Genomic DNA, 9,278 nt, shown 5'->3' on the forward strand with positions numbered 1-9,278 from the left:
AGTTAGCGATGCGAACTGGGCTTGGAGACCAGAGGCCCATCAGGCCCTGACTCCAGCAGTAATGCTGACGGGAAACTGAAACCACGAAAGTGAGACAGTGTCCAGTGCAGAATTGTCTGCAGATCTCCCTACCAACTATTCTGCAAATTGAGACTTCCTCTTGGCTTATTTTTAAAATGTTCTTTTTTGCAATTACCACTTTTCAAGACAGGATCTCGTGCATTCTTGACAAATAGATAACAGGGGAATTCCACTTGTTACCCCTTTGAAGACATGATGTATTTTGATGCCGAAAAATAAGAATCTCTAAATTAGTCCCACCAAGCCTTCACCGAGAAGAACTGTTGTGATGGTGCCTTCCCCCTTTCTCCTAAAAGACATTTCTCTTTATGCAACCTCAGTGACTCACCGCAGGTCCTTTCAATCAGAGAAGTTCTTACCACTGGCAAGACGCTGCCTTCACCTCCAGCTCGAACCATGGGCTGCACCCTTCATCTCCATATTCCATTATTTTCAGCTCCTATAAACGTGCTCTTGAACTGCTTGAGTCTCAAGCTTTTGGGAAGTGAGAGGCATGGGGAGCAACGTGTCTCCTGCTGTTCTTTGACTTAGGTCTATTACTTCTTGCAGTCATTTCTGAAGGAAACTACAAAAGTCCCGCTCCTGGAGATGCTGAAAGACAAGCTTCAAATTGCAGGACAGGGAGAAAACACACCCTGCTGGGAGCGGAAAATGGGATAAATGCTATCACAAAAAAGGCTGCTGTAAAGGGGAGAATTATCTGTGCCCATGCCCTCGAGGGCAGAAAAAGCAGCAACAGACTTGAATCAAGTGACATGAGCAGAGTGGTCTGTGCCCGAGGCCAGGGAGAGACCCCCAGTTGCCCTGCCAGTCCTGCAGCCTTCCATCCCCATCGCCTTTTCAATCCTCCTGCCTCTAGGCACGTGAGGACCCAGAAGTCTGTGGAATTTCTTGGATTTCACCATTGTAAAGTACATCTCAACACCAAAAAATAACTTCCTAAAAAATAATTTAAAAATCCAGCCTTATCCTATGCTTCCTTTTATCTCTTCTTTCAACGATTTCCTCACCTTCCAAAACACCAGACCAAGGCCAGCGGGTGTCAGCACCTCGAGCTTCTCTCTCAGAGGCCAAGCTGACCTCTCCTCTCACACGTGCTGGCAATAGCAGCTCTGCCACCCGTGGCGCCTGCACCTCCCTGGCACCTGAACACTGCTCTCAGCCAGCCTCTGCCGGGCACAGATGGCTGAACCAGGGCATCAAAAACCTCAGCCCCATCCACGACCACTCAAAGGACTGCGTGGGCTTGGCAAAACTCAGCTGGGTTAAGAGAAGCCTCTTCTTCTAATTAAAAATCTGCAGAAATGACACACATCTGATCTGAGTAAGAAAAGGCCAGTTAGACATACTCACTCCTCAGAGAGGAAACGTGCTTGTTCCTGGCATCGATTATGAAAACCCCTCACCACATGATGCAAGAGTTAATTTTAGTTCCTATCACCCCTTATCCCGAGAGCGAAGGCTGAAGTTTCACCCAACACCGCAGCCGATTACAAGCTTGGTGCCAAGCGAAGCCCCAGGAAGATTTAGGCTGGAGACAGTGATGGTCTTTGGCACAGCCTGGCTGGGCACTGAGCACCGGGGCTGCTCTGTGGGGATGTGGAAGGTGGGAGAGCCGTGTCTGTGTGTCACAGGAGACAACTGGGGGAGGGAAAAATTCAGTAAATGCAGAATTCAGAGGAAAAAGGTGCTTCCCACAAAAAAAAAAAAAAAAAAAAAAAAAAAAAGGTAGTGGCCCAAGCTGCCCTTGCCAAGAAGGAAGGGAAGGACATGACTGAGAGCATCAAGTGGTTCTTCCTGATGCTCACTGGTGTGGCTGCAAGCCAGTGGGACAATGCAAAAGGTCCCTTTGGGAGGGTTCGGGTGGCTACTCACATAGGGCAGAAGGGACAAGACTCCAGGTGCTCCCATGCCTAGCAAATATACCCTCCCAAAAACATGCAACCACATCTCCAGCCTGGGAGGGAGCCTGGTGCCAGCTACCTCTGGGCATGAGCCTCAACCCCAGGTGTCCCATGGACTGCCTTGGGCCACCACTGGGCATGTGGGGCTTCTTCAGGCATGTACCTTGCTGAAAACAAACACTGGTACTGTGGAAGGTTACATGTGAGTGCACTATCACATTTAGAATAACATCAAACAAGTGGAAACAGTGATACCACCTTATCACAAAAAATCACCATCAGCTATTTGTTGTTCCACTGACTCGGCACTTCTGCCTCTCCAAACTCTTCCTAAGACTTCTTGTCCACCCCCAAAAAAGCGTCACATTACTCTGCTACACTGGCTCAGTATTTCTGGGGTTTTCCTTTTGCGTACTTTCTAACATTCCAAAAGCATCTTTATCCCCAGTCAGGCCCAGGACCATCCCCATTCCCCAGCTGAGCAAGGCAGCACGGAGCCCACACAACCAGGAGTCCCCCAGGGTGGAGACCCCAACCTCTGCCCCACGCTGCCTTCCCCCTGTGCAGTGAGGGCCGATGCTAATTTCTTCAGCCTATTTGGAAAAACAAGTTTACACGTGAGATTTCAATTGGCTCCCTCTCTGCTTAACTACTCCAGCTGTGAAACAAAGCAAGCGAGAGACAAAGCACTACACACAAGCAGCGTGACCATTTCAGAGGGCTTTTTGTGAGCTTTAAAGCCAAGCCCACTAAATAGATTAACTTACAGCATAAACAAGCAAGTAAATCTTTCCCCCAAGGCCCTGTGTATCCAAAGGAAGCTTTAGAAGTTACTTCCTGCCATTGTGGAGGCCCTGCTGGGAACTCGGGAGCCTTTTCAGTCCCTGGCTTGGTTGCCCAAAAACTTCAGATTCGCTTCCAGCACCACTGGCTGCAGCTCCACAAAAGACAGATGATGGCGAGGACGGCTTTGGCCCTTCCCCATCACCCTGGGGCAGTGAGGCAGTGACTGACACCCACTTCCAAAGCTCACGGAGAGGTATGAGCCCCACTGTGACCAGAGGAACCACTGGTACAACTGCAGTGTCATCACAGTCATGAGAAGGACGGGAATCTCCAGGTGAGGAGATAGACCATGGAGGGCTGGGCGTCCAGCCAACAGCAGGATGCCAGCCCCACCATGCTGTTCAGCCCTGAACATCTTCAAGCACCTCAGAGCACAGGTCCTACCCACCACTCTGTATCCCTTCTCCCTGGCTCACTGACTGTATTTGAAAGTGACATGCCACCACAAAGGGCACAGAGCACCCCATCCATCCCCAAATCACCTCCAGCCAGGTAGGCACAGCCCTGACCAGCTCCCACGTGCAGGACAAGTCACCAAATCCTCCCAGTGACATGCCACAGGAGCAAAGCGTGCACGAACTCGTGCAGCAAATGCATCCTGAATGCCTTCCAGCCCTTGGTTCCTCCCAGGGTGGGTGGTGGCATCGCAGGGCCCTCGTGCCAGCTCTTCACAAGGAGCCAAGTTCCTGGGAAGAGGCCTGATGGAGACTCCTAAGCACAGTTTCCACAGAGCCAAAGGCTTCCCCCTTCACCCTCCAGCATCGTTCTACAGCTGGTGGTAGTGTCCTGGTTGGAGACCCCCGGTGGGAGGCTGTCGAACACTCGCCAGTGCCCAGTGCTGTGAGCCAGCAGCTCAGGGGCCACCACAAACAAGGCTCCGAGGCTCCAAGCGAGCTGCATGCCCAGCAAACATGGACTTAGACCCATGCAGCCACTTCTTGACTCTGCCCAAGTTCCCTAAAGGATCAAACACCCCCCAGCATTTAGACCAGATCAGCCCGAGAGTAATTTGCATCTAAAGAGCAGTCCTTTGGGGAATTCAGGATGGACTGCAATCCAGCTAGTTGATCCAGGGAGGCAAACCTCAAGCAGAAGGCCCCCGAGATGAGCAAGACTTACAGCCATGGCCAAGGAGCAGCAGCGAGGTCACCCAGGGCTGGGTCCTGCAAGGCTGGAGACCGCTCGGTCACACACCAAGCACCCGCACCCGAGCGCCACCGTAACTGCTGCATACGCACAGCCACGTGCGTGCACCGATTTGCAAGGTTTATCAACACAAAGACACCAAGAATGAAGAAACATTTGTGAAGTTTCACATGTACAGATTGCCAGAAACAATGAGAAAAGGGAAATGCCACCTGAAAGGACGAGAGCTTGTTTGCAGAGAAGCCTCTGAGCCGAGGGTTTAAATAGACACAGCAATGGGGGAAGCAGCTGAAAGGGGAAGCATTTCATCCTAATCTGAGGAAAAAAAAAAAAAAAAAAAAAAAAAAAAAAAAGAGTAGGCCTTTGTGGAAGGGATGAAAAACAATTCTGCAAGTTCAAGACAACACCGTAACACCGTTCCTCCTAAGCGTGCACACACCAGACGTACACCCATGTGCTGTGTTTAAACATTAACATGGCTTTAGGATGAATATTTTAAATGCCTTGAAGTTACAGCCCCAAACCCTCCGACACAAGATAAAAAGGGAGACAGATTCCCTATCACAGCACTGCTAAGGACAGTCACAAGATCAGGCTCAAAGCTGACATCATGACCGCGGGGGGACAAAGCTCCAGCACGCCCTGCATTCCCAGGCGCCCTCGTCACATGAGCTGCTCACTTCTGCTTACAGCCACCCAAAACGAGGACCAGCAGCACTTCAGGAGCTGCTCTCACCCCAAGCACTACGGGAATTTTAAGCAAAGTAACAAAGCATTTGAGGGAAAACCAAGCCCCATTCCCATTGAGCAGGGCACGGTTCCCAGCAGCGTGGAGTCATTAAGAATTGTCACAGCCCCACGGGACGGCGTCACCCAGCCAGGTAGCGTTTTCTAATTCCGCTTTTAACTCAGCAGTGGGGTTGTGCTCACATCTGTCGGCCAAAACCATCTGCAGCACTTTTCACTGCCCGGCACAGCTGGGAGGCAGCGTTGGAGCCTGCTCCAGCACCCAGGGGCTCGCCCGGCCCCGTTACGGGAAGGACACAGCGCAGGTGGGGGCGCTGAACCACGCAGCTGTCCCGGGCAGGATCCGGCCGCTGGGCTCTTTCTTACCAGCAGGAGACTGGAACCTGGGTGAACTCTCAGATGGGGCAGGTTAAATACAGCAATCACACTTGAGAGGGGAGCACATCTGAGCCGAAAACAGGCAAGCCTCGGACACGAAACCCCACCAAACGCCCGCAGCATCACACTGCCTTCGTGCCCCTCGGAGCCAGCTCTCCTCCTGCTGCCTTCTGCAAAGGCAGCCGAGCATCTCCGCCTCCTGCGGCACGGCCGGGCCGCAGCGAGGGAGCAGATCGCCCGACCACAAGCCGGGGTGACTTTTTTTCTTTCCTTTTCCTTCAATGGCAGGGCTTGAAATCAGAGATGAACGAGTCTGAAGGAGCTCACGCCTGTCCACTCATGTATTCCAGATGCACACACTATAATCACGGCTTGCCAAACAGGATACGAGCCGTAAGAAAATAAAGCATTTTATCTACAAGCTTTTCCAAGAGGGTATTAGAAACAATGGGGAGGAAATACAAAATTAACACTAGAGAAGAGCAATTGGCAGTACCCCTCATGAGCCTGTTCTTCATTACAAGGCTGCCTATTCAGTAGCTTTCATCAGGAAAATCGCATCTCAGAGCCATTCCTGACAGTGTCCCTATTTCCTAATTAAGCTTCGCCAAAGAGCCGCGTCTTTTCGTTACCCGCATGGCGCACAATCACAACAATTACCATTTCATCGCGCTCAGGCTGCTGAAAACCCTGCAATTAACGCATCTGAGGAGTCATACAGACGTGTCACTGGGGAGACAAGTTCTCACGTTGTGTTAATTGGCGGCCAAAGACAAAATCATCAGGAAGGGAACACTGGTTTTCGGGGGGTTTCAGTCCCCATGCTGAGAAAGGCGCTGAGCTTCTCCCCAGGCTCCCACCCAGGTGGGTGGAAAGGGCTCGGTGCCAGCATGGGTGCTGGTGGAGGGTCCTGCCCACACCACCCTTGCACCAAATTGTGCATCGTGCCCGTGGCACATTGGCTGCACGACTGGCTGTGCCTTCAGGAGAGCAAACAGCCCCATTTGGATGCACACAACATGGGATGGACACAGTCCTGGGTGGTTTCTGGAGACCTCCAGAGATGGCTTTGGGTGGGTGGGCACCTTGCAATGAAAGGGCTGGCAATGGAAAGGGGACAAAGATGACCCCACACCATCTCCAGCCATGCCAGGAGTCCCGCAATACTGAGCCTCTTAGGGAAGCAGAAAAGGAGAGCATGAGCGGCAGAACCTGGGTCGCATTCACAGGTCACATCTTCCTCCTCTGCAGTCAGGAGCGCCATTTCCAGCCCCAGACACCTCCCCGTCAGGTGAGCATGGCTGCAATGCTGCAGCAAGGGAAGAAGCGTTGGGCTGGGATGCCATGCCTATGGGGGACACAGTTTCCATAGGGAACTTGCCCTTAGTTACTGCCCAGTACAAGTTCAAAGCAGAGACAAGAGAGGAGTTTAGAAGCAGCAGGAGACTCTCCTCACTCAAAAACATCCTTGGGGCACTCACTTGAGCAGCTCTCCCCCAGCAAATTCATGCACATTTTCCACTTGCAAAATAATAATGCAAAAACAGGCAGCCCGGAACTTGGAACAGCTCAGTGGTCACCCAAAAAGAGAAGTTGAAACTGCCCCAGGTGAGCTACAGCATGACAAGCCTGCAGCAGTCCCTGCATCATTACACAGGTGTCACCACCCGGTCCCCATCACGGCTGGAGCATCGTGCTGTCGGCAAAGCCACCGCCGCATCCCTCAGCCCCGAGGGCCACTACGACGCGGGCAGCATGCTCTGCCAGGGCAGTGTACAGTACTTCTCTCTGATGCTTTTATCTGGATTCAGTTCTTCTTTCTCGGTACAAAACTCACATCTTGATTTTCATGTTCAGCAAAAGGCACAAGGTGACAGTTTTGGTTTGCTTTTCCCCAAATTGGGGTGCCCTGATCTGCAGGGGGGGTAAAGGGTCTGGCCAGCTGCACCATCCTACAGCACCAGAGCCTGCAGCACTGAAGAGCCCCTACCCCAAACCCATCTACCCTGCCACGACAGATTCTCCCTCTGCAAATCACCTCCAGCACTTCAGCTGTCCCCTTTCCTCCTCCCCTATCGGGCTGTGGAGCTGCAGGAGAGCGCTGGTGGTGCAGCGTGGAGCAGCGAGCATCCCCGTTGCCTGTCAGCAGGACACTGCACGAGGCTAAGCCGGCCCTGGACCACGCACGCCTCCAGCTCGCAGTGCTGCAAACCATGCTTTGCACTGCCCGGACACCTGCAGGGCATCCTCCAGCCCAGCTCCAGAGGATGCGCCCCGGCCATCGCCCTCCAACCTCCTGCAGTCGCTGTAACCGAGGGATGCAACAGCGGCAACCACTGCTGCTAGGCTCTCACCCTTTACCCTCTCATCTTTCTAGGTTTAAGCTCTAATCTGAGCAACACCCGCAGTTCCAAAACACTTTGTGATTGTGTTGTGAAACAATTTGCAACTCCATCCAATTTTTTTGCTATGAGCATGAAACAGCCAAACACAGACCCATTCCCAGCACACACACACACAAAAACCAAGCACTGACATCCTGCACATCTCTGGAGTCGGCAGCCTCTGCATCTAACCAAGATTTAGAAAATTACTACACATCGAAAACCTAAATAAATTGCAGCTGCTTAGCCTCAGCCCCTTCAACAACAGGATAAGCAGCACCAGCCTGCAGCTGCCTGAGCATGTTTTCGCTGCATTCAGAGTAGCAACATCAGCACCGAAAACAAGCTACTAGCAAAGCTAACGGGTGCTGGGGTAACAGTGAGATTTTAATAAACTTGAAAACAAAGGTCTGAAATCTCTTTTCTCCCGCTTTCGTTAGTGATTTGAGTCAGCCTGGCCTTTTCCTCCCCTAGGGCTTGAACCATCCAAAGCAGCTAAACATCTTTTTGTGGAGGTTGCTGCAGAAGTGAGCAGAGCAGGAGACCAGGCTGGATCCGTGCGCCCCCTGGTCAGTGCTGGACACCAAACAGGGGCCACTAGTGGCACCGCAAGGCCCCGGAAACACCCGACCAAACTGCTCCTTCCTGGGCACGAGCATCGGCACAGGCTGGTGTGCAAAGCAGCACGAGGACATTTCATGGCTGGCGCGTGTCTGGACACCAGTGCCGAAGGGATGACTTGCTGCTGGGCTTGTCACATCCCAAACCACATCCTGTTGCCACAGCAAAGCCCTGCCAGGGTCACATCTTTGCCCTGCTGGGCTGTGGGGACGCTGGGGTCCCGAGGGTGGGAGGAGCAGCAAGTGATCCAAGGGCCGTGGGTCCCTCCAGCCTGGCAGGGGGAGCTCCCGGTGACACCGGGTGACTCACTGCCACCCCCGCCAGAGACTCTGCCAAAACTCCAGCCGGGTACCGGAGAGCCCCCGGGATTTCCCGGGGACCCATGCGCTGTGGGGTGGTCCCTGGGGGCTGAGCTCCACACCTGGGCCCCAGGCAGCAGCTCTGTGGGGCAGCAGGAGAAAAACAAGAGCACGCAGTCCAGAAATGAGTCACGGCAGTGGGGCCCCGTCCCCACCAGCGGGCACAACAAGCTGCTCCTGGCCACGGAGCCCCCCAGGCTGCCAAGGGAGCCAGGTGGAGACAGGGTGGGGGGTGCGCCCTTCCCAGGCTGCAAAGGGACCCCCCACCCTGGGGCCATGGGGTGACCCCCCACCAACGGGTGCGGGGTCCTCCCTGGGGTTGCAGGGACGCCAGGGAACCCCCCTGTGGGGTCAGCCACAGGGGCTGCCCCATGACACACACACCGCTCCCAGCTGAAGGGGGACCTCCAGTTCCACAAGGGATCATTGCCCCCACGCGGTTATTTGGGCACCCCACTTAAAGCCCCCTCAGCCAGCCCCCCATATCACACGCCCACCCCCCTCCGCCAGTGCCCACCGGCCCCTCGGTTACACGGACACCCCCGTTACAAGGACCCCTCCGGAGCCCCCAGGCGGACAAAGCCCCCGGTTACAACCTGCTCTCGGTCATACGCGGGTGCCCCAGGCGGGCAGAGCCCCCGGTTACACCGACACCCCCCAGCCCCCGGGGGGCTGCAGCGCCCCCGCTCCCGGCCCCGGGGGTCCCCACCTGGAGTGCGGCTCCCGCCGGCGCTCCCTGCCCATCCTCGGCGCGCCCCGCCGGGCTCCCCGCCGGGCTCCGCTGCGCTGCGCTCCCCGCGGGCGGCACCGGC

The 9,278-nt window shown here is 54.4% G+C and overlaps 1 protein-coding gene across 3 annotated transcripts in view; it reads right to left on the reverse strand.

Annotated features, from left to right (window-relative positions):
• PIK3R5 (phosphoinositide-3-kinase regulatory subunit 5) overlaps nucleotides 1–9,278 on the reverse strand; it is a 57,095-nt gene extending 47,817 nt beyond the window's left edge. For all 3 annotated transcript variants that reach the window (XM_035342611.1, XM_035342616.1, XM_035342610.1), the window contains exon 1: nucleotides 9,176–9,278. The gene's annotated coding sequence lies outside the window, so the exon portion shown is untranslated. The remainder of the gene's footprint in view (nucleotides 1–9,175) is intronic.

The sequence above is a fragment of the Oxyura jamaicensis genome, chromosome 18 (genome assembly GCF_011077185.1).
Source record: "Oxyura jamaicensis isolate SHBP4307 breed ruddy duck chromosome 18, BPBGC_Ojam_1.0, whole genome shotgun sequence".
NCBI classification, from domain to species: Eukaryota; Metazoa; Chordata; class Aves; order Anseriformes; family Anatidae; genus Oxyura; species Oxyura jamaicensis.